General features: G+C 30.1%; 1 protein-coding gene across 2 annotated transcripts in view; it reads right to left on the reverse strand.

The window, feature by feature from the left end:
* LOC107440726 (tectonic-like complex member MKS1) overlaps window positions 1–27,069 on the reverse strand; it is a 76,907-nt gene that overhangs the window by 45,815 nt on the left and 4,023 nt on the right. Inside the window, exon 1 of one of the 2 annotated variants that reach the window (XM_087156873.1) lies at window positions 9,380–9,489. The exons of the other annotated variant lie outside the window; for it this stretch is intronic. The gene's annotated coding sequence lies outside the window, so the exon portion shown is untranslated. Of the gene's footprint in view, window positions 1–9,379; window positions 9,490–27,069 lie in introns of those variants that run through there. 2 annotated transcript variants of the gene reach the window in all.

Below are 27,069 nucleotides of genomic sequence, written 5' to 3' on the forward strand. Positions count from 1 at the left end.
CTTAAAGAAAAATAAAATGAAGATTTAAAAAGCAAAACTGAAAATAATCTTGAATTTTCAAATATTCTTGAGACTGATTATGATATTGGGGCTCTACATTGTTAGAGTTAACGAAATAAAGCAAATCCAAGCTTGTGAAAAGTAAAAATTTCCCAACTTCAGGAAATTTTGCAAATATTTTGCTATTGACATGACAAATAAGGAAATTAAATAATAAATAAAGTGAAATAAAAGAAATGGTCCACTAAAGGTAGGTGATCAAATAATATTTCTAAGTAATCAAGTAATATTTATTAATTTAGATATCTCCAAATTCAATAAAATTGCTCCGGATTAAGGGTTAACTAAGTGTAAACAAGGACCATACATAATTCTTGGAAAAAATTTCTGATGTCAATTACAAAATAAATAAAAGAATATTCATATTAAAGAAATATATATATATATAAACATTACGTTTTAAGAAGAATTAATTAGATGTGATGTGTAAGAATATCATTTTAATACTAAATCTAATTAAAACGACAAGTTTTACATTGTTTCTTGAAACTCTAAAATAATTAATTATTACTGATATTCAGTTACTTAGATTTGCCATTCATCTATAATATATATCTAGAGTGAATAAGAATTATCATAAATTTATAGCTAATCATTAAATATTAAGAGATCCCAGTGATTATTCCTTTTACACCGGCAGGGGCAAATATGTGCTAGCAGGATACGTTATAAATCAGGGTAAAAAAAAGAAACTAATAATCAAACTAATTCTTTAGCGGTTTATTTGTCGGCGAGGTTTTAATAATTTGATTTATTTAATTCTCCACTAATTATTTCAAAATGAGAATTATATGTTTGCACTTTGAGCTTACATTGATTAGATATGTACTTAGACTAACATTGATTAAAATGATAGCAAAATAATTCTATCAAATTAGAAATACCTACAATTAAGCTACCACTTTTTATTTTTTCCCTTCTGATTTGTACGAAAGATTTTATAAACAGCCCATCTCGAAGGGGTTGAGGCACTGGGATGGCATTGCTTAGGGCTTGAAACCTATGCAGATCAAGGGATACTAGCTTGTCCAAGATGTAAAAGCGGCCGGTGCGCAACGATTACTATTTTACCTCCATCGTACCGTTGTTCTTGAAATTGTAGAGTGTTTGTTCACTAACCCCTTGATTTGGTCGCAGAAAATTTTACTTTTTTCCCTGAAAACTCGCAATTGTAGCGATGCGATATTTTACATTGTACGATTCTTTTTTAAAGGAAATTAATTTAATTTTTTGATCGCAAATGTTTGCTAAGTTTTAAAGCGGGACGGAGGATGCAATGATGTTACGGGTAAAAAACGATTTATATTTTCGCATTCCGGGAAATAGTTGTTTTTTATCTGTATGACACAAAAAATATTGACTCAGGTACAATACACATTTTCAAAAATGCCAGTAGCATAGAAATGCCAAATATCAATGTAGAAACAGTAAAAGAAAACAAACAGTCGAAAACGAACGTCAACAGCAATACATAACAGATATGTTGTTTTTTTTACTGTCAACAATTTCTGATTTGACGTCATTAATGAGTGATTTGACGTTAATAACATTCGAGTATTTCACAAACAAAAATGATACAATTAACATGTAAGTAATGTGAATATGAATGTAATAAACTTTTCGATTTTAGCAAAACCGCACTCAAGCAATATTTTCAAAATTATTCTGAAATATTGTTATTATTATTTCTTGGGAGTATTCTTAAAAGAATAATTAACCTGAGAAAATATTAACAATTTCTAGGATTTATTTTAAATTTTACTCAGCGAACCGAGCTGTTTCAAGTTTAACGTGGTTTATTTTTAGTGTATAATATAAGTGCGGTAAAAAAATATTTCCCATTTTGTATTACTAGGGTGAAGACCTAGTAACATAGTTACTAGGGTGAAAACCAAGTACATAGTAAAAACGTCTTTCATTTAACTGAATAAGAATGGAGGGTTCTTAACCGATGCAGCATTGCAGTCTCTTATAGAAAACGAACTGAAAGTTTTCTCTAAAGAAGCGTCTTCTTTGGTCAAGCATATGGGTAACGAGGATGTCCGGTCATGGCGTTTCTGCATTAGAGTATGTGCAGGGCCGGTCCGTGCTGATTTTTAAGTGTAAGTTAAATATTTTGACACCCTCCCCTACAGTCTACAAATTTTATTTATATTTTTTGTATAAAAATGTGGTACAAACTGCTTGCATAATGAACTTTTATTTAAATTGGATAGCGTTTAAAAAATATCTCAACCTAAGCAATTTCAGAAGAGCAATCAAAATATTAGATATCTATATTACATATATTTACATTCTTATCTGCTTATCATTTATACCAGGTATTCTCAAATGAAAGAAGTATATTTCATTGATTCCCCCCTATTACCCATTGGCAAAATGGGTGTTGTTTTGGGTTTGATGGAGCGCGAACCTTATTTGGACGTCATCACACTTTTCAACTGTGTTCAAGAGTAATAGTAAACCGTGCGCATGCGTCGTCATTGCATGCGTTGCTATGGTAACCGCTGCTGTTTGATAATTTTTTTAGAATTCTTTTTTTCACTTTTAATTTTGCTATGCATTAAGTTGGTGAGTTTATTTTTGAGAATTGGCCCTGCTAGACCCCATAAATATTTTTTGAGTTGTGAATAGAAGAGAATTTCATCATTTGAACGATATTTTTTTGTTTTTACTGTTTTAATTAAGAATCAGAAATTCTTATTTACAGTTTAAACTGGATAGTTTTCAATACTAATTCAAGTGTATCACAAATAAAGAGGGTCTCAAACTGATTGGCACGGCTCCAAAGGTTAGAGTTGAAGCAAGAAAAAAACGATGCCAAGGCCTAAACTTACAGAGGCTGAAAAAGCTTAAGTCAAAGAACGTAGACGGCAAAAAAATTAAACAACAACCATTTTGACAATGTGTTACCTGTGATTGAATTCCGGCGATCACAATTTTTTTATTATTTCAAAATTCATGCAAAAACGACGTTTTTAGTTGAACAAGAATGCGATCTAATACTTATTCATAATTTTTTGTTCATGGATTGTTTCGTACAGCGAGTCTTGAATATCCGCGTAAAATTTAATGAATAAAAGTAAGAGCACTTCAATCGCCCGACTTCATAATTGCCCGACTTTACACCATCGAATTTGCATACATTCTGATCGCTATAACATTTCCAAATCGCCTGTTACTGATAATTTGCTCAAAAAAAAATTTAATAAATAAATAAAAAAATACAAATGCTTTTTATTAATTATGTATTTAAATTTTGTAGGCTAGGTGGCAAAAGATTTCTGATAACGTGGACATTTAAATCATTGATTAAATAAAAAAAATTTTTTTAAATATCTTGCACAATTTAATGTAACAAAAACGACACTAATTTCCGCTACACCTAAAATATTACCAAAAAAGATTGATCACTAAAACTTAATGAATCAATTAAACTTAAAAATTAAAATTAATGCGATAAATGTCGTAATGTCCTAAAAATAAAGCAAAAATGCGTCGCTTTCAAAAAATTTCAAAATTATCATAGGTTATTAGACGAAGAAACTAAATACAGGGATATAATTTTTGACTTGTAAATATTTAAGAAATCTTACAAATATTACTATTTAAAGAAAAGCATTAAAAAAGCAAAAATAAATGAACTAAAATATAAATGTAATCACTAAATTTTAGCTTTTTTTTTAAGTCTTCTTTAAAATATCTGACTGATAAAATTGTGAAATTATGAAATTATAGAATAATTAACTAATGATTTTAATTTAAATTGCAAGTACTTTAAATCACACAAAAATAAAAGAAAACTCACTAGAATGAAGAAAAAAAACTAATTTAATAACTAATTAAAAAAATGAATATTAATCTTACAAGTTCACATTACTTCATATTCATCAAAAGGAAAATAGTTTTATGTTCCTCAATTTCTTTTAAAATAAAATAAAGCTTTGTTCATATACTGATGAAGGAAAACAATATGATTATAAAACTTATAAATTAATATTACGTAATAAAAAGTGAAAATTTATAAAATTATTATTTAACTGAAGGAAAGTAATAATTTTGTGTTTACCACTAGAAAGAAGAAAAAAGTAACTTGAATCTGAAATTACTGATATACTTATAGAATTTGAAAAATTAATAAAAATTTTTGGATGAATATTTTATTTCATAGCACTGTGCAGCGGGAAATTCAAGGATTGTCTGTTTTACCCATCCTCTAACATAGTAATCGTTAATTTTTCTGACAACCACATTTTCTTTATTTTTTTTTCCTTATAAATTTTGAATTAAATGTTTTTGTGAATTGACCAATGTCCAATGTTGCGCCAATATTTGCAACTTCCCATTGTTCTTAGTTAAACTTCACAAAACAAATTTTTCTTAGAACATTTTGGGAGGTGAGATAACTATATTCAAGTCATTTCCATTGTCTCCAAAGGTTTTTTTTTACAGAAACATTAAAAGAAACTTAGCAGGCCTTTTTGAGTGACCGTCATCTGCATTAGCGGATGATCGTAACTTATCTGGGCAGATTGTCATCAGCACTGGTGAAAAGATCTAAGACAAGGAAGACTGCATTGCTACACTATTTGAAGGGTTACCAAGTGACGCACTTGAATTTTATATTGTCTTTTAATAACTAAATGATGGATATCAAAATAATTTCGCTTCATATTAACTTATTTTTGGTAATGAATTTATCTATAGTAATAATTTGTTACCAAAGTATTAAAAGATAAATTCAACATTTTATTTTAGGAAAATAAATTCATTTTAACTTTATCTTTCAACAAGTAAGCGAAAAGAAAAAAAGCTTTTAGAAGGAGAAAAACCATTATTTTAAAATTTTTTTTAGCTTTATTTGTTATAGGCGCCCCCTGACTAGGCTTATACCTCGGACCAGCCCTGAGCATGAGACCGGACATTGTATGTTCGTGATGCTTTAATGATTTTAAAAAAAAATCTGTAAAGCCACGCACTGTTACCAGCCACGCTCCAGCTTTCACGGGTTGTCATCAAATTCCAGTGAAAAACAAGTTTATTTGCGAAAAAATGTCCTAAATTCAGTATTAAATGTTTTTTTTTTTTCTTGAGACAACACCTATATATATTTATGTTGTCTGTTTTACGCACTTGAATTTTTTATTGTATTTTGATAACTAAATAATGGATATCAAAGTAATTTCGTTTCATACTAAATTTTTTTTGTAGTGAAGCCCAATAGCTTTTATAAGCTGAATATATTCATTAGCTAAGAATGCTAAACTAACATTCTCATGACGAGCTGAGTGGGAGTGGGGGGGAAACCCTGTTTTTTTTTTCTCAGAAAAATTTTACTGGTGTAATTTATACATGTTACTGTGACTGACCAAAATGGGTGACTGTTGACTTCCATCTGTGAATGTTGACAATCACATAGTCGCTTTAGTAAATGTCCGAATTATATACTAGGTCTAATTAAGTGCCATCACCCTGTATACATTTGCCCGGTATGCCCTACAACAATGTTTTTTGAAAGTATTTTTTTGAATGGGGTGGCACACGTTATTTTAGAAGAAGATAAACGTTCTCTCCGTTTCTGTTTGTCCCATCATTGCGCCAACAGTGATTAATAATGTTAATAAATCTTTAGAACAGCTGGTTAAAATTAGACGATGCTCTATACTTTATTATTTCGCATCAAACACTTCTGTCCATAAAGTATCAACCCTTCAAATAATATTCTTCTTTGAAGCGAGAGAGAAAAAAAATTATTGTTTGAAAACTCGAGCGTAACGATTACGTGATAGGTAAAATTGAACGCTTTTGTCTCAAGGTCTAGCTCAAGGACAAAGGTTATTTTACTCTTAACTAAAACACCTTGAACACACCTGACTTGTCTTTTCTCTTATTGTTATTATACTCTCTGCGAATAAGGTAGATGTTTCAATGCAACTTTTAAATAACAGAATGGAACAGTTTCTGAATATACGATTTCCTTTCTTTGGGCGCTTTATAACAAATGGAATAAAATAAAAGAAAATAAGGAAAAAATAATCTTTTATCCTCGAATTTACGAAGTATTAACTAATTTTAATCTTCATAATGGTTTAACCGTGTAACCTTAACCAGAGATCAGAAGTTAAGTGCTACGAGTAACGAAACTACTGTAGTCGCTGCTTTTTTCGTAGTTTGTAGTGTGCTTTTTTTTTAAAGTATTGTAGTGAGTATAGCGATACAAAAAAAACAGCACTTTGCAGAGATTTCTGTCAACTATTTTCAACGTGTTGTAAAACGAAACAAGTTTCAAACGCCTCTTTTTTTTAAATCTGATTGGTACAAATTTTCGGGGGTCTGTCAATGCTTCTGTGGTTTGAATAGTCCCTGAGAAATAGATTTTCTAAAAATAATACTTTTTCAAAATTAAATTTCTCAGAAACTATTCGACCGATTTCATGCAAGTTTTGCATTTTGCCATTTAAAATAGCGTTTTTTTTTAAAATGATGGGAAAAAAATTGCGTACTTTACAATTCAAAAGTTTTTCGACTATTATTAAATACAATTATAAATATTTACTAAAAGTTGCTTTTTGCATGAAATTATCTTTGGATAAACAAACTTTATAATTGTGTGCAAAAATTTTTCGATTTGCTTATAGCTCTCGAGATATGGCGAAATACGCAAAAATTAACATTAAGGGCTGCAAACTTCGGACAGTTCTCCTGAATAAACTATTTGAACCATACTTTCCAGATTGCGGCTATCCCCTATCAGAAATCCGAATCCACCGAAAAAAAAGTATGTTTATTTTCATTAGTACGTTCTGGTGTTTTATTCCGTAACTTAAAATACAGCTTGCACTAATTAATTTGCATATTTGAGGTCACCCCCTCGAACCATTAAGATTGAGTCCTAGAAAGCGAAGATCCGATCACTAGATCAAAAGTTATTCAGGGTGCATCCGTATTATTTTTTGCGCACTGTACTTTATTTCTTAGACGAAATAAAAGAGCATTAAACAGTTGACAAAATCGTAAATATTTCATAATTTCCTAGCATTTCTTAAATTAAATATTCGCTGTCTAGAAAGGCATGAAAAGGTGAGGGTACAAACAACAACTTTTCAAAAAATGGTTTAGAATAACTAATTGGTTCATCTAAACGTGAATAAATCTTTCTTAATAATTATTCCCGTTTAAATAAGTCAATATTTTAACCAAATATATGTTAAACATGGGCGTAAATTAAGTGAACATGGGTGTGAATTAGTAAAGTAGTAACTTCTTTGAAAGTAGGTTGCAGTTATATTACATTTAAAAATAAGCAGTTGTGATTAAGTGGTTGAAGTTAACCACATAAATAATGTAGTTTTTCAGACCGCTGGTAACTCTGTAACCTGTCCGGTAACAACATCTTCTCAACATTGGTATGTTGCTGTGAATGACAGAAATGGGTAGTTGTTGACTTCCACCGGTGAATGTTGACAATCACATAGGCCCCTTGGTAAATATCCGATACATATACTAGATCTGGTTAAGTGCCACTGCCCGGTATACATTTGCCAGGTATACCCTACACTGTTTTAATGTTAAGTGCTACTTCCCAGTATACATTTGCCCGGTAAACCCTACATTAATGTGTTTTTAAGGTTCAGTGCCGCTGCCCGGTAGGCATTGGCCTGGTATGCTCCACATAAATGATTTTTTAAGGTCAAGTGCCACTGCCCGTATACATTTAACCGGTACTCAGAATACTAATATTTCTCCTAATCTATCCTCAACAGATGTTAAAGTGTCGAATAAATATAATTACATCAGCGAATAAATTAATATCAAATCGGATATAACAAATATTTCGGACTTTCACCAAAGCGATTATGTGATTGTTGACATTCACCGGTAAAAGTCGACATTCTCTTGATTTCTGTCATTTACGGTATCAGGTATACGAAATAAAATAAAAGATACGTTTTTAGGATTTATTTTCTTCTATATTTTGAACTCATACTTTAAATGCGAAAAGAGTACAACTGTCCAGTCTTGTTTACTGTGTCTATTATTAACTTTTCAAATATCTCGTTTAAAGGTTAAAGGGTTCGAACTTAGGGATTGTGGCTTAACTATTGGTGACTAATTTAAGTCTTATAAGAAAAACGTGGGTTGAATCATTAAAGTCCTTTTGTTTATTTATTGATTTGGAACATCAATTATAGATGCTGAATTAAGACTTCAATGGCAATATTCTTTTATCCTTTCATCCCTTCAAATGAGTACCAAGCATGCTTGGGAACTAAACACTGGAGGTTCCGCGCTCGGCTGACTACCTGACCGGAACAACTGCTCCTCCACCTCAGAGCCCAAGGTCAAGAAAACTGAAATGGGTACAGTAGGCCTTGGCCCTCTATGGGTTGTCGCGCCGCTGAGTTTCGTTTTTTTAGGTAATATTCTTTAGTCATGGAAAATGTGATGCAATTTGTGAATCATTTCTATGGTAATTTACGTTAATGAGGGAAATCTTCCTTTCTCTTTCAAATTATAATTTTTTTTCATTACATAATAACTAATAAAACATTACGAACGAAGTATGTTCGGTCGCTTCACAAAAGCGTCACGACCGGAGATTTTTCTACTCATATATTATACCAAAAGCGTTATGGCCCGTCATAGTCTATGAAAATACTGGTTGCACAAATCCCCAGCGTGACAGTGGGCACACTTTGAACTTCTGCAGATTTTGGCGATTTCTGCAGATTATTAAAGCGTCTGCAGATTATTTTTCATCCTAGTTTTCTTTATATTAGATCAAAAGCAAACAAACAAAAGGGAGGGAATTGCTGCGAATCCTTTTTTAAAACATCTCTAAACTTGTTTCCTGTAAAAACTTAAAAGTAGAATTGAAGAGAACACCGCAAAGAATAGAGAAAGTAAAGAAGTTTTTTTTCTTCTTCTGCTATATGATTGCAGACGTAACTGTATTTATTTTATTATTTTGGTGTCATTGTATACAATGTAACTTAAATTTAAACAACATAAAATTTTATTTATAATTTTTTAAGGACTTTATATGGGCAAATCTTATTTCGTATATGATGGATTAATTTGATTTTTACAATAATAATCTCTGTCTGATTGCATAAGGATCACAGACTAATTTAGATGGATGAAGATTGTGCTGCAGATTCACCCCTCTGCTACCGAGGACCTATTCTTCATATAGGACAAATTAGGTTATAAATATCAATAAATATATTCACTTAACACTACACACCAAACATGAAAGATATATATCAAGGTAATTAAAAAATGTAAAATAGTTTCATTTTTTTTAAAAAATTCTTACCTGTTCTGTGATCCTTTCCAGGGACTTTACAGTATTAGGTTAAGCAAAATTTACGCTTAAAGATTTACTCATCTGAATAAAGATTAGTATTATTCAGTATCATTTGCACCGTAAATGATTCTATTTATCGCGTACAACTCCTGGTAGTGAAGATTTATCAAAATTAAGCGAGTTTACAGATGAAATGGTACTTCAGTACATAACTTTATTTTTATGACAACCGTTAATTTTTCATTATTTAGACTTATATAAAAAATATGTTTAAAAAACATAACGAATATAAACACGTTCCTTCAGATTGTTTTTAAAATACGAACTCGAAGGCATCGCCCCAACATGTCAATTTCGTTGATTTTACTTTTGCATAACTGACATAAGGAATCATAGATAAATAATTATTTTAAGAAAAAGTGTAGTAAAGCGTTTTTGATAAAAGCGAGCTGAAAGCTAACAAAAATCAATGTTGTTATTTTTTAAAATAATGGAAGAAAAAAAATCGTCTGCAGCTTTAGCTGCAAGAAACTATAAAAAAAAAATCGTTTATCAAACTTCCCTTCCAAACGGACGTTTTTCTGAGAGATTTTCTGAGAATTTTTTTGAGAGATTTTCAAAATCTCGACCTAAAATTTTCCCCTTTCACCCGCAGGCCAAATTTTCAAGATCCTAGCACAAATTGTTCTAAAGTTATAAGACGAACGAACGCAAGGGGTATCAAGCAAGAAGGTGAACTTACACCTCCCTGAAAATCCTTTGTGCCCCTTGTTATATGATGTACACAGATACCATCAAACACAAACTCTTTAATTATTATATAGATACGAAATGGATATTAAATATATATATATACTACAATAGATACAAAAACCGAAAGGAAAATATATATAAAAAAATCCAATTGGTATCACGGGTTTTAATTGAAGTGTACTTTTTATGAAAATCGTTCTTTCAATCTTGATTGTTGAACAAAAAAAAAGTCGCTTGACATTTTTTCAATCTCCGAATTCATATCAAATTTGTCTCGAAATCACGCGATAGAAAATTTTATCTAGGAACAGTTACATTTTAGATTTTATGTTTTTGTCTCTTATAATTTATTATCAAATATCAGGAAAGAGTAAATTTCTTTTTATCATCAAAAATGTTACACGATAAACTTGAAATTTTTAAACAAACGAGACGAGGTCATCATGACGCGAATGAGTAAATGTGTTTTCAGATTATTTATATCTGAGTCGCGCTGTCGCAGTAAGTTGAAGGCATAATGAGTCCTCATAATATAGGTCCGAGTTCTCTTTTCGATTACTTCTTGAATAGCTTGTATGGGATGTGATGGTGATCGGTGCATAATGCTCCTCATTGTCACTATCACGTCGTCGGTCAGTAAATTGTGGAGCCAATGACCAAATTAACGGCTGTTGAGTGATAACTTTTACCTTATTAAGTCTAGATGCCCTTAAATCACCAGCGAAAATATACCTCTTCATATTCTATTAATTTAATGAAAAAAAAAAGTCAAGAATTAGAGTGGCGAGAATGAGGCAATACGAATGAGGCGTCAAAAAATGTCAAATATATAAAATTCGATTTCTCAGAAACTATACGACCGATTTTGCCGAAAATTTTGTGTTTTGCCTTAGAAAATTTTCTTTCTTAAAATAATGCAAAAATTTGCATTTCAAATTTTTTCTGACCATTATTAAATAAAATAATAAAAAATAATCAAGATACTTATAAAAAATAATTTTTTACATTAAATCATCTTTGAATAAACGAATTTTATAACTGTTTGCAAATTTCTTTTTAATTCGCTTAAAGAGTTCTCGAGATATAGCAAAAGACACAAAAAGTAAAATTAACGTTAAGGGGTCCAAACTTTGGAGCGCTCTCTTGACCAAACTATAGGGACTACATTTCCCAGATTGCGTCTAACCCATATATTTTGGGGGTCAGAAATTCGAATCCGTCGAAAAAAAGGTATGTTAATACTGAGAAAGTTTGCTTTTCTGTCTGATTTCGTATCTTAAAATATCGTTTACACTTATTGATAAGAATATTTGAGATCACCCTGTCGAAGAGCCATTAAGATTGAGTCCTGGAACGTGAAGATCCGATCATTAGATCAAAAATTACTCTAAGTAGTCCGGTTTTTCTTTTTTTTTTTCCTTTCTTTTTGTGCACTGAACAAGAATTATATTCACAGCGTGACACCAATCTTAAACTCTTTTATTCTATTTCTGGCGATGTTTAAGTAATTAAAATGTTAAGATGTTCAACTTTATTTACTTTCTATTTAGAATTCCATGAAGTATATTTAGTTCTAAATTCATCATAATGGAAATTTCATGATCTTTCTTTCGTGTGCTAGCTTTTTTTTTAAAAATTAAAATGCATTTGTAAAATTCAAAGAGACGAAAAAGAGCAGGAAATTTGATCAAAAAGTAAAAGGAGTGGAGTCTTGAAAAATGTGGAATTTTGATGGGTCATAAATGGTGTAGTAACTATCATTTACGAACCGTATTAGAAAAAATTAGGAAGAGGAGGTTCAATTAATTTTAAACTAGTACCTGTTGGAAGGAAGTTTCATGAATGGTGGACTTTTAGAAAGCTTTTGTATCTCATTCATGCCTTTCTAGAAAATTTAAAAAAATTCATAATATAAAAGGAAGTTCCCAAGACATTCGCACCGCATACGAAAAAAAAAACCACATGCGTATTCGGAGATGCGAATAAGAACCTGACTGACGTGTTTTTCACGGGTTAATATTAATATGTATATTTCAGCATGCTAGTTCTCATTCGTATCTCCATATTCGCATACGCGAATTTTTCGCACGCTGTGTGTAGTGCAAGAACAATAGTCGGAAAAACTACATTTTCCTTGTAATTAACTACAACTACTTTTTTTTAAGATGTAGCGACTACTTACTATTTTCTACTTCACTACTTTTAGAAGACAAACTTAACTAGAGAACTTCACCAATATTCAAAATGATTTCGAATAAAAAAATTGGCTTGGTTAAATATGAGGAGTAATTAAGAAGTTTTAATACACGGTTACATGAAATAGTTTTTTATTCTACAGCACTTTTTTACGACTTTGTTCTTTTAACCTTCAAACTCTATGCTTTTCTCGACAGTGAATATTTAATTTAAAAAATTCTGGGAAATTATTAAATATGTGTGATTTAAATGATCAATGCTTTTTCATATCCTTCAAGAAATTAAGTACAGTGCGAAAACAAAAAAAGGACCACCCTGATTAACTTTTGATCCAATGATCGGATCTTCACGTTCTAGGACTCAATCTTAATAGTTTTGAGGAGATGACCTCATATATACTAATTAATTAATGAAGACGATATTTTAAGTTACTAAATCAGGCACAAAAAAGCACTTTATAGTTCCTATGAAATCGAATTTTAAAAAAGTCAGGTATTTAAAATTCAATTTCTCAGGAACAATTCGACCGATTTAACACCGCTTTTTCTGAGCATCAGACGCAGATCTTATTAAAGTTCGGCCACAGAGACATTCTCGTTGACGGGCCGGTAAAGGATCTGCACCAATCAGATTCGAAAATTTTTTTGCGTTCGAACTTTGTTTCTTTACTCAACGAACGTTAAAAGTAGTTGCTAGGAATCACTACAAACTACTGTTTTTTTTTTTATATATATCGCACTACTCCCTACATTACTTCTTTTAAAAAGTAGCGCACTCCGCTACAAACGACGGGAAAAAAGCAGCGACTACAGTAGTTTCTCTACTTGCAGCGCGCTACTTCCGACACAGTGCAAGATGATACACATTCACTTTCGTATACCAGATGGAGCACTATTACTCAATACCTCAGGTAGATTATAGAAAATGTTTAGAACTTTTTAGTTCTTCCAATTCCTTATCAAATTCATTACTACAATTTCTTTCCTGAAACAGGACACTTTTACAGAAAGGAGAGAAAAATACGTTAATTTTCACACAACGAAGTACCACAAAGCAAATTTACTCCCTATAAAGAAATTTTTAATAAAATTGTTGAATAATAGTCTGCGTGTACTGAAGTGCTTGTCATCCTCTAACAAATTCAGAAGTTTTCTTTTAAATTTACGTTATTTTTAAACAAAGTTGCAATGGGAAGATTTGAATCTCTGTGTAACTATTAAATAAAATATTACTATTTAAATTTAAATATTACTATGTAAGTAAAAAGTTAGAACCCCAAAACAAGCCAAAACGGAATTCTAGAGATATGTATGTTAGCAAAAGCAGCACTTCATCAGGGGACACACAATCTGCTAACACACAGTGTATTGTATTAAAAAACAAGCAAAAACGAAATTCTAAATATATGTATGTTAGCAAATACAGCACTTCATCAGGAGACACACTGTCTGCTAACACACAGTGTATTAGCAGACAGTGTGTCCCCTGATGAAGTGCTGTTTTTGCTAAAATGCATATCTTCAGAATTTCGTTTTTGCTTGTTTTTGGATTTCTAACTTTTTATTTAAATTGTTCAGATTAGACAAATTTGGTTTTGGCTGCTTTATTGTTTTTCCATTTTGACAAATTATTTTATAGTGTTTTACAAATTATTTTATAGTGTTTTTAGTATTTTTTTCTTGAAATTTGCTTAAATCAATTTCATACTTTGATTGGATTACATACTACTATGTCATATTCGACAAATTTATATTTTGATCATTTTATTTATACAATAAAAACTAATTAAAATTTTCTCAATATGCATTACTTCAGTTTCAATCAAAAAACGCAATAACATTCTTTTAAATTTATCACACAGACAAAAAAAAGTTTGTAAAATTAACCTAAACTACTGCAAAATCTCAAACTTCCGTATAACGAACTTTTATCTATGGTGAATTCTTGATATAGAGAGAATTCTCTGTAATTTCGGTATACCAAGTTTAATTTTTTAACCAGAATAATATGATTAAAGACAAAACGTAACTTTTTTTTTTAACTTTCTTGAAATTAAAATAAAGGAAATTATCCACTGTTAGGATTCAATTTCGTGGCGCTGATTTCTGACTTTTTTTTCATACTTATATTATTACTAAATATAGCTTTCTATCCAATTTTTGTAACATGCGTTAGTTTCTCCAATGGAAGGTTAGATAAAACGAATTACTAACTTCAAATGAAGCTTTGAACACTACCATTAGAGGAAGTGGCAACATTTTTCCTTATTTTATTGCCTTTATAAGGAAGTGTTTAACTTATCTAGAAATTGTTGAGAAACTTTTCCCCCACTGTGACACGAAAGGGTATTTCAATTAACAACTTTCTCATTTACAATTATTTCCGTATCTCATCTTTTATCAAACGAATTTGCGTCAGTGCATTATTCTTCATTTTCGTTTATTAAAAATTATAGTTTTAATACATCTTTCTCTCGAATAGTTATTTTTTGATTTATAACTAATATATTCATTATAGAACTTATAACTCACATGACTAAAGATTTGCACATCAAATAAGAGTCATTTCTACAAAAATGTCCTGCTTGTTTAAAATTGGGAAAAATCATCTTACAATCTTTAGAATTTGCGAAATTTTGTCCTGGTTTTGTGATTTTGTTAAAAATTGTTTCGTGGTCTGTCCAGACTTTTTGTAAAAGGCTCTGTTTTTGTGAAAAATCTATTTATAATTTTCTGAATCTAAAATTACCTTCGGATTCTTTCTGCCAGGATACTGTTTTTGATAATACATAAAAATTAAGGTCCTGTTTCTGTAGAAAAAAGAAAATGACTTTAAAAAAATAATTTTGTTTTAAGTATATGAATTAAACGCATTGTCGAATAATAATGTGAAAGTTTCACTGTTCAAAGTAAAAATAACTTGTAAAACATCCATTTTTATTGTGAAATTATTAATTATACCCGATTATACAACCCGAATTTCTCCGAAATAGACCCATGTTTACATTAGTGACGCCCCCCCCCTTAAAAAAGAGTGCATGAATGCTATATAGGACTCTAGAAAAATATTCTGTAATTCCAATTCAATTTTGAATACTGCTTGTCTACATTAAGATCCCAATTGAAATATTTAATGTATACATAAGGTGGTTTCTCTGTATTTATTGATTCAGATGAAATAATTCTGTTTGAAAAATTGGATCAATTATATCTGGACACAAAATTTTCAATTAAAATAGGAGCCATCATGACTATCAACGCCTGGGCAACAACAAAAAATAAATAAATAAATAAGTAGAAAAAACTATAATTCGATTTAAGGGAAGTTTAATCTAGCATTTGTTTGGGCGAAATACTTGAAAAGCGATCGAGTTCTAACTCCGGAGTCTTCTAAAGTTGAACAGAAAACATGATAAATATGGATAAAAAACGAGGGCAAACTCTTTTTTTTAGGAGTTTTTGGGTGAAACTAATGCACATTTGTGTGAAACTAACAGATTAAAACCACGAAATTCTTCTGAAGTTAGCCCGATGACAAGAAGTTAAACTCACGATTCGTTTAGTTATTTCGCCTCCTTCAAAAAGGTCGGTAAAAGGCGTTTTGTTGTCTGAATCTCCTCACCCAATATTGTTGCTTGAGTGAAACCAGTTACATTACAAATCTGGCAGCACAATTTAATTGATTGTAATCAAGCACAATCATTGCAAACAAGCCATAGAAATAAGTTTAAACAGGTGACTTTGGCTGTAGGTCCTTTGAAAATATGCGAAATTTCTCTCGACAATAGTTTAACACTATCTCTTTTATTTATCCTTTTTTTAAGTTATGATAAAAGTAAATAAATAAAATAAATCAAGGGCAGTGAGAGTTTGAGAAATAGAGATAATAAGTGTTATTGACAACGGAGGTTTCATTATTGTATCTATTTGCATGGTTTGATTAATTATTCTTATTATTTAATATTCAAGTGCTATTGAATTATTATCGCAATAAGCGACCTTCCCACAACCTTGTCAAATCGAATAATCCATCTGAAATCAATTCGATCATAATTACTTCAACCTTTGAAAAGGTATATGTAAACAATTGAGTCCTGTTCAAACAAATTTAAATTATCTGGATAGCTTGTAGACTAAGATTGCGAGTAGTGACAGAAAGTGAAGAGGCCTCTGCCCTCGCCATCTCCGATTCTAGGTTAAATTTTTAATTTGAGTTTTATCGAAATTTTTTTGTACTTAACACACTTTTGATTATATGGTATTAGTATTAGGCAGCACAATAACTCTCAAAAAAGGTAGAAAATAAAGGGATTGCTCTATTAGATTAGGAGAAATAGCAATCTATAATTTTTTTTTAAAATTTCCATGAATTCTTCCTCAAAACTTTAAAAGCAATAAACTGATATGATTCGTGTCGTAGCAGCAAAATTACTTGGGCCCTCATTGGACCAATATTGGTGAATCTTGGCTCAATACGGGTTCAAATAGCCGTTGTTTTCCCGATATTGGCTCTATATAGAATTGTCCGATTCAATCGATATTTTAGAGACACTTTACAATCAATATCGGTCCCATATAGAATTGTGATATTCACTCGGTATTTTACAGCCTCTTTACAACCAATATCGATCATTTATAGAATTGTCAGATTCACTCAGTATTTCACAGCCACTTTACCACAAATATCGACCATGTATAGAAATGTCAGATTCATCCGATATTTCATATTCATTATTTAGCCAATATAGGCCCTATATAGACCATTCTAGGACCAATATTAAAAAATTTAGTCATCCCAATATTGGTCTCTCTGTGCATGTTCTTATAGGACTCATATAGATTCGAGTTAAAATGGCTGCTAATGTTGAAAAGTATCGTTAGTTAAATTGTTTATTTCTTACAACTCGATTTTCTTAAAAATATTTTTAAACGTTAGATTAGTGACTTTAAAATAATAACGTCACAATAGATTAATATTTTCAACGTTGTATATATATATAGTTGTTGTATATAGTTGTATAACGAGTTTTCCATTCAAGAAATGGAGACCGATTTCACAGGTGCCGAAATAAGTATAAAAATATATTGATTCGTAAATAGATTTGATTCATTCGATTATACTTTACTGATGATTATTTAATATTATTCCGAAATATACTAGTTCTGTACTAATGAAAGTATACGTATTAGTTTAACATATCGTTATAACAATATAATAATTCGATAGTAAAAAGGAAAACTTATTGTATGTTTGTTATTATTTTTCGATATTCTTTTATATTAAAAACAGCCTATTTGAATACCTACATTGCGAAAAAGCAATAAATAATTTAGGCCGGATTTTAATTACAAATACTCTTATGGGCGTCGATAGTCTTTCCCATTAATTTGCTGTTTAAAATAATATGATGTCCTAAAATTCCATGTATAAAGTTATTATGGTGATAATATTTTTAAATTGGAAAGTATTTTATTTTTAATGGATGCTAAGTACATGTAACATACGTATCATTCGAATTATCACCTTTACAGAAGTGCTCATAACTTATCATAAGTCAAATTCAAACTCTCACCGAATAATAATAAATAAAAAATAAAATTATACGATTAAAAAATATGAAGTTCGATGCATTAATATTGGATTCATTTTTTAATTATCGTTTAGAATATATTCCGAAAATATTTCTTGTATTAAAATTTACTATATTTATCAAACTAGACACGTACAAAGGATAATCGATTTCGATCAGTCACAATTTTTGAACCATTCGTTTATTCGTAACATATGAAATCACTCGAGACAATTTCAGCGTGTTCTGAAACTACCATGAAACATAGTAAAATCACTTCAATTTACCCACAGATGTCTGGTATATCATGTATTGGAATTGTTTTTTTTCTTTTTTTTTTATGTATACTGAGGTCGAATGAGCACAAGCACCATGGAAACTCACTTATTCTTTAACGTTAATGATGGGAAAAACAACAAAAATAATCGCATTTTATTCTTACTGTCTGGATTCATAAGAGCAAAGACATATACCGTTGCCACGACTTTTAAAATCATAACAGAAAATCGTTTGAGAGAATTGTAATTTAAGTTCCATGAAAGAAAATTTCTTTCAAATGAAGCAATGTCTCACTGGTATTTCTATTTTTTTTTCTGTTAATAAAAAAAAAAAACAGACGTAAAATATTAAACATATGATTTTAATGTTCTTTTGTATCTAATTACTAAATTCTGAATTATATTATTATGCATTATTTACCTAATATCGTGGTTTTCAACCATTTTTCTTTCATATTCCATTTATACGTTTTATTTTATTTCATAGACGGGCTTTAAACAACTGACCCGTTTTTGTTTTACGACGACCACTGTTCAATTCCGTAGCCTTGTAACTTTGAACCCAACCTAATAGGCAAGATAACTCCTAGATCAAATATTGGGACAGAATAGCCTTCATCGAGGACTTTGTGTTGGAACTAACCCGGATTTGTGTTACATGGACAGCAAAATCACGAAAACCACCTTCTGTTAGCCCGACATAAATTGGATTTTAACTCATGGTCTGTCTACCATTGACCATGTTTTACATCAGCACTATGATCAGTGCAAGTCGGGGACAGAATGCTAATCGATTAGCCATTGCTATTAGGATTCGAATCTGAGTCACCACATTGAGAAACGAGTGCTATAATCCTTAAGCCACCGCGACTCATTTGTGTGTTTAAAAAGTTTTCGCGCATCACTTCTTTAAAAATGCTTTTTTCTTCTTCTAAATATCGGAGAGGTATAATGGTAAATCAGAAATAACCACCCTTATTATGTACAGAATTATTGCTTTTAAAATTTCAAAACAATTCGTTAAAAACTGGGTATGATATAAATATCTAAAGTATTTCTCTTATACGAGTACTGCTCATGTGCGTAAAAAATTAAAATAATTTTTTTATGTAATTTCGTAGTGAATCGTATTTGGTGCTAATAAAAGAAGTCTGATTAAAATATCTCAAAAACTTAAAGAGTTTCAAAAAATTTTCTGAGTAATTTTTGCACTTTTTAAAAATTCTCAAAATGGCCAGTTTTTAACAATTTATTTTTAAATTTTGAATTAATATAATTTTGTAATTAGTTTTAAACTGCTCCAAAGATTCTGTTTAATTTTATTAAATATTTTTAAAGTTATATAAAAAAATCGTTAGACGAAAAATTACTTCGTTTTTTTGAATGTCTACCTCAATAAATATTTCAGCTAGGTTTACGAAATTGTATGCAGTTATTGCAAACAAAATAATCACCAGAAGTTGAAAGCTTATTGTTTGATTATCTGACAAAGGGTGTTCAAAAATACTTCTTTTCTTTCGTAATCTCTCGAAGATAAAACGTCGCGTGGGCAGAATACCACCAGGCCAAAATTTCGCCAGGGCAGAATAAATAGCTTTTTAAAATGTTATCAAAACCTATTAAAAGGAAGGAAGGAAGAAAAATGATCTCCCTTAACGATCTGCAGATCTTCAGAAATGAATAGCATTTAGAAATAATTATGGGATAGTTTTAATCATATATTTAAATAATTTAATTTTTATCAAAAAGTACTTTGTTACAAAACTAATATATTAAAATTATGTACGTCATTTTTTGCCAAAAAATACCCATAATATAAGGTCTCAAATGTACTAACATAAGACATTTTTTTAAAATTATGATTAAAACATAAGAACTATTATGATGCTCATTGTTATTACATCTAATTAATAAGTGACGGGCGTAAGTCACTTATAATCGGATGAATTTACAAAGTTCAAAAGTACCAGAATGCTATTTAACAAAAATAAAGTTAAAAAGCCTATTTTCGAAATCTAAAAAGAGTGTTCTAATAAGGGATTGAACCTAGATTGTATCAAAACACTTAAGTTTCAATTGTCATATTCATATACAAAAATGTATAACGTTCCAGTCTATTTCTTTTCTTTGCCCTTTTTTCCTTTTCTTACTTTCTCTTTTTTCTTTCTTTTTTTCTATTCTTTATTTGTTAAATTATCTTTGTCTGAATTTAAATTCAAAATTCAAGCATACAAATCTTCTTTACATAAAATATGCAAACATAAATGTTTGCTTTTATACTTTTAGACAAAATATAAGTATGTAGAAAAGGTGATAATATGGAATTTCATGAAAAAAAGCTAAATTAAAAAGCTGCGTATAAGGTATAAGGCAATACATTTAAATGTTTTTATTGAAGTATGAACTAATTTACATTATGTCTAGCTGTTCACGAAACGCTTTTGTTCTCATTTGAACTGAGATTTTTCAACTTTAATAAATAAACCAAGCATTTCGATTAGTTTAAAACAAAGTTTGAACATTAGTATTCATAAAATTCACAAACCCAAGAATATTAAAATCAGAAATTTTTCTGGTTTGTAAGAAAAAAATGCATTGTTACAAACAAATTATTTTTTTTCTTTCTTTTACTTTCATTTGCATACATTTGTGACCTATTTAGTGTTTCAGCGACCCTACTTATAAGTAATAGTGTTAGACACGAAAAAATACTCCCACTTAGTTGGCATCTTTTCAACAATTTTATGACGAAATATTTGTCAATGATGTCTGCAAGGTTCAGTGTGCGAAACATAAAAAATCAATCACAGCAGACCTGTTGGAAGAAACTGATCCATTGCTTGCATACTAAGTTTCAAGAAGTTTAGAATTCTCTTAAAATTAAGCCTTCATTTATGATTTTTTTTTTTCAGAAGTGAGAATCTTAGAATGATTTCCAATATACCATGTGGCTTTTGGCCAGAAAGTTTATTGACCTAATTTAAGTACACAATTTGAAATGGGTAGGCAAAATGGATTGAATTAATAGATGAATCATCTAATTTCTCATCGGTATTCAATATTTTCATGCCTTTTCTGCTACGGGGACCACATTACTATAGAGAATAAAATACTGTTATTTATCTCACAGCTCATAAATTATGTCGCTAAAAAATCTTTTTCTTTTTTGGACAAGTGATTTATAATGGTTCATATAATTAAACAATGTTAAAACACTTCTGTGATAATGAAAAATAATACTCGTATATTCTATTGTTTAATTTGAGATGTTACTCACATCAACAAAATTTTTATCGTTATATAACCATCCCCCATTTTTTTCAGAGCGTGTAGCCTAGGAAATTTTATCCATTTTGATGCCTGATAGTATTTTATGTAACCAAAATCCATTCTTGCTTATCGCGAGCTTAACAGCGGCTAATTTATTTAAACAGCGGCTTTTGAAATTATTTATGTTTGATAAATCTAATGAATTTAAAGATAAAAATTGCTTGTATTTTTACTATACAACTCTCGGATTCGATAGTAAGATAAAAATTTCGAAATTTTTAATGATCATGCATGAAATGATAAATGCTGTAATCTCTTTAGTCTCAACTATCTCAAAAGAAGAAAAAAAGTGTTAGAGATATTTTTTATAAGTCATAAAAGCCATAAGTAATCATAAAATGTTATTTGATCACATTTTAAACCTCTCATTATAATTTATTCGCCTATTAATGCCGAGCGGTCTTTTTAGACAGGGTTTTAAAAATCATAAACTATTAAAAACTATTTATGTCACGTAAACTTAACATAAATTAATTTTAATTTAATAATGCACTGAAATGTCTTTATGCTGTTAATTTTTTTTAAAAATTAATTTGGATGAACGTTAATAGAATTAAGCAGTCTGGTTCTCTTGAAAGAACTCCAGTTTAACTTTGCAAAGGTTTATTCGACCCATTTTAAATGCGGTTGTACTTGTAGCAGTAGTACTCTATTAACGACGCACTAGGGCCTGTGGAATTTGGTGACGGTCTGAGAAACATTCCTGAGGATGATCGGAAGACATGCCATCACAATTCTGATTTTCAGAGGGGACACCTCACCCGATTTGATTTCCCGATGATCAGCACGCGAAGTTACGTGGAGCAATTTAACAAAGACCAATACCACGCATCCTCGGTTTCTTCGCGTGCTGATCAAAGGCTCACCAACCCACTCACTGATCACTGCTAGTAATGCTTGACTTCGGTAACCTGGGAAATTTGTTTTAAGGTCAATCCACAGTGGAAGTGACAGTCTGTGGCAATCTGTGTATTAGTAACAATCTGTGAATTCCATCATTAACCCTTACAAAAGTCTCTTCAAATCGAAACCTTTTCTTTTTTTTCCTTCTTTTTTTTTAGAAAATATTTAAATATATTATTACGAGGACCAGCGATCCAAAACGTTAAAATCGGAATTTTCCAATGTGCTTCAGAGAAAATTCATGTATGTAGATATTAATTACCCAAATCTTCACTAAAATGTGTACTTATTTTGATACTACTAAGCCCTCTAATCTGAATCAGATGAAATCCATGAATTTGTTCATCTTATATACGTCCAAAACATACATAGGTTTCACCAGATTAATTAGTTCGATGTCTCCTGTCACCTTTAAAACTAATTGAAACACTAGGACTCCCATTAAATTACCACGGATGTGGTGACGGTACAGATTTTAATAAAAGTAAAATTACGAAAAAGATTAAATTTGAAATTTCTGCAGAGCCAGAGTTTGCGTGCAATTTTCATCAAAAGCCGAATGCAGACCTAAAATATCCTCAGTGGTCGACGGATTCTGGGTTCGAATCTCTTTGCCGTCGGAGTAACCTTGGCAGGTTTTCCTCTTCATGTAACGCAAATGTGGGTGAGTTCCATCAAAACAGTCCTCCGCGAAGGCTAATTTGTCCAAGTGTTCGATCCAGGAGTTCCCTTGTTTTCTGGATTAGGTTTAAAATTACTAGGCTATGGAGAAGAACATTAATAGTCGTAAACTGAAAATTGGATCAGCTGTATAACGCGGATTATAAAATTATAAAGGTAAAAAGCCGAATGCTGAATCGCGGCTGTTTAGAGGAGAGAGCATTCATCTTCCAATGAGGTGATCCAGGTTCGATTCCCAGTGGTGGCAGGGTGATACGAATTATGCTCCCGACTCGACCCGACTACAGAGCGTAAAAATATCCTCAGTAGTAGACGGATCAGGGGTTAGAATAACCTTGCCATCTGGTTAACCGTGGGAGATTTTCCTCGACACGTAAAGCTAATGTGAGTTATTTCCATAAGTCCTCAACGAAGGAGAGTTAGTACCAATGTTTGATCTAAGATTTCCCTTGTCTTCTGGGTTAGGTTTAAGATTACAATGTTACGGAGATGAACATTGATGATCGTAAACTGAGAATCGGGTCGGCTGTTCGACGTCGATTGTAAAATTAAATTAAAAGAAAAGCCGAGGGCAGATTTGAAGTTTAGTTTTAAAAAAATTCTAAAATCTTCTGTCGAGTTTTCGCCACTTTGGAGCTGTGCTTTTTTATTTTCATATTTATAACAATCCGAGGTTCGAGTTTGTTTATGAAAATATGGTTACACGTTTAACGTTACAAATTAAGTTTATAATTTCATACTACAAAATCTATAAGCAAGGATGAGACAAAATATGGAATTACTTCCATACTAACTCTAAGAAAATATTTTTTTATACTTTTTTTTAGTACCAAATGTTGTGGCAGATTTTGCTCGGCAACACTGCTAGCATAATTTAAAAGATCATACTTGAAGCTCTCAGAAATGGTGTCATTTTTACCGAATTTCTTCTTAGTTTTGTCTTAAAATGTTCGAACTGAGATGACCATAAGACTCAACTATATTAAAGTCTATAAATTCCATAAAGCAGTCCAATAGGTTCCTTGAATCGAATTTCTCAAATTTCTTATAATTTATCATTGTTATTAAACCAATAAAGAGGGTTAAACCAATTAAATGTCTACTCAGACAATCGCTTTGTAATAATTTATTGCATACAAACAGGAAAACATTTCGTAAAATATTATTCTTTTAATTAATATAATTATATAAATGTTGTACAATGTATTTTACATTGTGTCTCAGAAGGTAAAACCAAATTCCATTTCTCTAAGACGAGAATTATTCAATATTATTATAAAATAAATTGTTAAAAAAATTGGCGAATTTCGTTATTTTAAATTACTTTCGTAGACTCTATTATGGGAGGAAGTGTCTATGAATTTTTAATTTCATTCAAAGTTAATGTGAATTTTCAGTTCTGACAAACTTAAGATTTTCAAAAACGTTCCCGTGCATAAATGAGTTAGAGAATTATTTTCACGCAGTTTTTTATGTTTGCTTTCATCTTCATCTTATCATTAAAATTATGTATGAAAATATTTCGATTTTCAATAGGAAGCAATGACTAAGAACATAGTCGATTTGTGAAATTTTTTTATGCGCAAAAAAGTTATGGCAATTGATATATTAAAATGGAGAATATTAAAATATATGAATCTGAATATTTAATAATATTTTTAAATGTACTCGTTTGAATATAAAGTTAGTATAACTGTAGTTTATTATTTATTTATTTATTTATTTATTTCGTTAAAATGTTTACGTAAATTCTAAAACAAATTATCATTAGTCGATTAGAAAAAGTAATAATATTGTTTTTAAGAAAATGATTGAAAAATTAGATTTTCTCAGTCAAACTTCTTTTGAATTTTTGAAAAAAATCTGCTTGAAAATGTATTTTACACGAATGAACAAATCTTATATTATGAATGAATACACAAGATAGTTTTATTTTATCCTCTAAAATACTGTTTAACCTGAAGCCACATACTAGTTAGCAAATTATTCATGTAATACTCATAGACAAAAGCAAGAGGAAAATGTGGCCAGGTCATCGAATTCTTGGAACATTCTATTACTCACATTAATATCTTGGCAACAGCGATACTTTTCACTACTGTCTGTGTATGAAACATATTTCTGGGTAAAGAATCTCATACACAGATCAATAAATGGTTTTAAAAAAAGTTTAGTGGCTATAAAAGTAGAAAAGCCCTAGTAACACTTACGCCGATATTTTTTGCTTCGGAGAGTTTCTTCAGATTAAAAAAAAAATATAGGAATCATAAAGAAATTTAAAAAATATATTGATATTTCCGAAAGCATTTCTGAAGTAAAAAGGTGTAGTGAAATAATATGTTTTCTAAGAATATTATTTATGAAGTAAAAATGAGTAGTGGAATAAATTCTAAGAAAATTATTTATGGAGTCAGTATTATTTATGAAAATCAGTATTGAAATAACACAGTCTCTAAGAATATTATTGGTTAACTAAAAATGAGCAATGAAATCATATGGTTTCTAAGAATATAAAAATACATTTATTTTTCAATTTCTTGAATAAATTTCAAAGAATTATGCTTTGCAATTTCTTTTTTTTAAAAAGAAAACAAGCTCTTTATTTGTGAGAAAAATATTTTGCATTTAATAAATTATTAATATACATTTTATTAAGAAATAATGTTAAAAAAGAAGTTTAAAAAAGCTGCAGATTAGAGTGTGAAAATAAATGTTTGAAAATAAAGAAGAAAGTTATAAAATCATGAAATATCATTATACGAAATCAAAGTAAAATAATATCATTTGCCTGATGAAATTGAAATGTGATTACCTTGATTAGGAATCAATTTTCAAGCTTCCTCTGAGAAATGAATTTATTTTTGACTAATTTAATCCCGCCGTTGCTCTAAGTGACCTCAATAGTGAACCGCCACATTTTGTTATTATTACTATTATTATGTTTTTGTGTCTCAGTTAAATATTAGTTTGCGATCTACAAATTTTAGGATTTTTTAAATCTATTTCTGGCAAAAGCTCAGAAAGTAAACATTGAAGATGGTAATTATGAATAATCCTATATGTTAAATATTATGAAGCATGTATGAGAGAAAAACCTTGTCTATGTCTTACTATGCTCATGTTAAAGTTAACAACTTTAATGTATGGGTAATAAATTATTGATAGATTTAAAAAAATTCCATTTAATTTCTCTTGGTACAGAGCACATTTTTCACACGCTTTGATTTTCAGTTGTTGATTTTAGGGGGGGGGGGAACTACACATCAATTTCAAAATTTCTGAAATTAAATTATTCAAAATTAAAATAATAAAAGAAACTAACAAATTACTTTAAAATTTGAACTATAACAAGAGGAAAGAAATGAAAAATCAATTCAATACGAAAGAAAATTGCTTCTGTGATTTTCAATAAAAGTTACGTCATATTCTTTTCTAAAATTTGCATTTCAATTATTTGTGCACATACTTATACCTACAATACAATTGTCGTTCTGCCACATAGCAACGAAACAGCGAAAATAATGTAAATTAATAAAGTTTGTCAAAGACAAGAAAAGAAAGAAACCGATAAATTAGTTTCAACAAACGTTACATTATTCAATAATATGAGTTTGGGGATAAATTAGGGAGAAAAAAGTACATAATTGTATAAGAAAAATGCAAGTTTAGTTATGATTTCTTCCTCAATACCAATTTTTTTTTAAAAAAACTCTCCGCTCTTCACATATCTCGATTTATATATTTCTCTTACCCAGAAATCCCTCATTTCTTCTTCGCGTTGACAACAAAGATTTGAACTATCAAACGTGTGAGCTGTCGTAAGCACGAAAACGCAAGCGTACATGTTTACAAATTTCTGAATAAGAATTCTTTTCAGGCGTTGACAACGAAAATCTGGTACGAACTATAGGCTTAGAAGAATTAAAAGGTTAAAAGCGAATAGTTCATTTGAACGAACAAAGTGTTCTATATTATGATTTAATCATGAA

This window comes from Parasteatoda tepidariorum, chromosome 2 (assembly GCF_982258835.1).
Source record: "Parasteatoda tepidariorum strain Cologne lab strain chromosome 2, Ptep-v5.0, whole genome shotgun sequence".
NCBI classification, from domain to species: Eukaryota; Metazoa; Arthropoda; class Arachnida; order Araneae; family Theridiidae; genus Parasteatoda; species Parasteatoda tepidariorum.